Source organism: Heptranchias perlo, chromosome X (genome assembly GCF_035084215.1).
Source record: "Heptranchias perlo isolate sHepPer1 chromosome X, sHepPer1.hap1, whole genome shotgun sequence".
NCBI lineage: Eukaryota > Metazoa > Chordata > Chondrichthyes > Hexanchiformes > Hexanchidae > Heptranchias > Heptranchias perlo.
Genome location: NC_090370.1, coordinates 23,899,368 through 23,902,595, shown reverse-complemented (window position 1 = coordinate 23,902,595; position 3,228 = coordinate 23,899,368). Strand labels below are relative to the sequence as shown.

Here is a 3,228-nt window from a genome sequence, read left to right as displayed (position 1 = left end):
GTGTGACAGGCAAGAATTTGACCACGAAAACACCAATGGCCGAACGGCAGTTGGCTGCATGTTTCCACTTGGAAACCTGTCAGAAAGAATATACAATCTCACAGGCCGAAAATGAGGGTGTTTGATGTGAAAAACAATCGCATGCAGCTCTCGTGGCGCAATCGGTAAGCTGCGCGGGACTTATTTAACAGTATCAGGCCCGAGGTTGTGAGTTCAACTCTCACGTGGCGCAGTTTTACCTTTTGCTTCTGAACACTTCCACCCGAGTTCAAGACACGGCTGGTCTGTTCCATGAAGCATCTCCTTCTTCGTGTTCTCATGTGGGCACTTCTGTTCCTCTGGCCCGCCGTATTGCAATAGCAGGTGTGAGTTTATTTGTTAATTGGCGGGAGAGGGAGCGATTGGCGACAGCATGAAATGGCAAAGGAGGCGCCACCAGATCCTTAAATCTAAATAACCGAACACACAATTCTTCTTTTCGTGAAACAGACATTCTTCTGTTTGAAGTGCCGTTTCGGAAAATTCGGATGGTTAATGTGTTGCCCGGTGTCACTGAGTAACGGGTGGAATTATTCCGTTTTCAGTTGTTGATCCGCTGACAGGTCGAGAGACCTTTTCCAGCTCCCGTGTGGGACAAGTTTAGATTTTGAGCAACTGGGTGAAGTGTTTTTTTTAATTGGTGCAAACGAATGACAAGACATTTGGCACAAACAGGAAGAATTGTAAACTCACGAGTTACCTCTCCATGTTTCTCACATCAGATTCAAAACAAACAAAGATTTTCCTTAAGACATGACTGAGAAATTTGTCAAACGGACCCTCACTCGAGTTCGACGCCCACAAGCGATAATTTAGAGACCGACCATGAATCTTTATGATGGAGTTTTACAAAACCGTGAACATGGATAGCTCAGTCCGTAAAGCATCAGCTCAGCAAAGTCGTGATCTGAGGGTCCAGAGTTCAAAATCCTTGTTTCAGGCTGTTAAATTAAAAACAGCTGGCAAGTTCTTGTCCTCCAGCGGAGGAACAACTGCGGGAGAGACGATGTGTGTCAATATGTTGACTTTAGGTGAGCATTCTCAGAAAATGACTTTGTTCTTCTCTGATCAACATTTTTACCAGAAACATTCGGACTGTCGATGATCATTTCGAAAGACCACTGATTGCCCGTTCACACCACCCGTCCCTTGTTTGCACAGAGATTGCTTAGTGTTTAAACTGCTTCAAAGTGAGTCTCTTCCATCGTTATCTGGAAATATTTGGATTGGTGCATTTATCTGTAGCTTGTTAATTGGATGGTTAACACGGAGTTTAGTTGGGCTGATCTGATTTCTTTGCTCGAGTAAATTGGATACTTTTTAACCCCCACCCACTCCTTGCAGACACTTCCAGCATGATCCACGTGGGCGGTAGAATGCAGAGACATTCAGCGCTACAAATCAATCCGTGCCGCCTCTTACCGAAACTCGGGAACAATGTTCACCATTTCAGCCTCTCAGATGCCGATGTCGCCAATTTCATCTTGTGCAGCAAGAACCCCTGGTGATTTTACAGTCACTCAAGTTCGCTTCACTTTCCCCAAAGTTTACTCCAAGAGAGAAAAATGAAGGAAAAGTGAGTGTTTCGTCATTGTTGTCGAAGCAAAATCGCTGCTTTCATTCCTTCCACCGTTGATCTTCCTGCGGGTTATGAACCTTCTGCACTCCACTATTTTTATCACATGATCAGGAAGTGAAACAAGTTGAATTTGAAAGTGGGAGCAACAAACTGGATCAAGCGGATAGGCGGGGAGGGATATTGCAAAACAAACAGCCAAGCAACCAGGAGCGTGTCAGCTGTTACATAAGAACATAATAAATAGGAGCCGGAGTAGGCCTGACGGCCCCTCGAGCCTGTTTCGCCATTCATGGCTGATCTTCGACCTCGACTCCATTTTCCCGCCCGATCCCCATTTTCCTACACGGCACTTCAAACAGAAGAATGCCTGTTTCACGAAAAGAAGAATTGTGTGTTCGGTTTTTTAGATTTTCAGATCTCGTGGCGCCTCCTTTGCCATTTCATGCTGTCGCCAATCGCTCCTTCTCCCGCCTGTGAACAACGAAACTCACACCTGCTATTGCAATACGGCCGACCAGAGGAACCAAAGTGCCCACATGAGAACACGAAGAAGGAGATGTTTTTTTGAACAGACCAGCTGGACCTTGAACTCCGGTGGAAATATTCAGATACAAAAGGTTCACCTGCTCCAGGTGAGGCTCGAACTCACAACCTCGGCATTGCTCGAGCTTGATACTGTTATATAAGTACCGCGCGCTAACCGATTGCGCCACTGGAGCTGGATGGTAATTTGTTTCTCATCAAACAACCTCAATTTCGGTCTGTAAGATTGTATGTTCTTTCAGATAGGTTTCCAAGTGGACACATGCAGCCAACTGCCGCTCGGGCATTGATGTTTTCGTGGTCGAATTCTTGCCTGCCACACAGAAAGCTGGGGTTTGATTACCGCCCAAGAGCATTTTAATTCTGCATTAATGACAATGTGTGAAATGGGATAAATTCATATTCAGCTTCAATCTTCACAACATCATGAGACATTTTCTTTTTTCCAGGTGTGTTGCACACACGTCACATCGGCTTCTGCAAGGAAAGAATGAGACGTTTGGAACATTCTTCTTCAGACGGTAATTGATGCTAACTCACTTGTGATTGTTAAATCTGGTATTAATAGATTTCTGTGAACCAATGTTATTGAGGGATATGAGGCTAAGACGGATATATGGAGCTCGGTCACAGCTCCACCATGATTTCATTGAATGGTGCAACAGGCTCGACGGGCGAAATGCCGCTGCCACTTGCTGCCTCCTGATATGCTCCACTTTCAGCTGCAAGAAAGCAGGACGTGTGTCTGTGTGATGGCTGATAGCTGCCAGTGTGTGTGACCTGTGAGTTGTTGGTGGGCGGCTTGCAACAGTGGTAACGTGTGAGGGTGAGAGGAAGTCTCTGGTGACAAGAGTTGAATACTGATGGAAAGAGTTTGTTGGTATCTGGGTGATGGGGATGTCGTGCGTGGTGCAATTGGTAGGTGACTTCATTTGAGAGTTGACCTCACTCACCTTGACCACTAATGTCAAAGCATTGAACTTCTTCCTGCACTGCATCGAAGTCCATGCTACTGTGCGCCTGGCAATGACTTCGTCCCCCACTGTCTCCCGCTGCCTTTTGGATAA

General features: G+C 45.9%; 1 non-coding gene across 1 annotated transcript; it reads right to left on the bottom strand.

The window, feature by feature from the left end:
- Positions 1 to 2,242: 2,242 nt before the first annotated feature.
- trnai-uau (transfer RNA isoleucine (anticodon UAU)) lies at positions 2,243 to 2,337 on the bottom strand. The gene is made up of 2 exons: positions 2,300 to 2,337; positions 2,243 to 2,278 (listed from the first exon to the last, which is right to left on the bottom strand). It is a non-coding gene; the product is annotated as a tRNA-Ile (tRNA).
- Between the last annotated feature and the right edge of the window lie 891 nt (positions 2,338 to 3,228).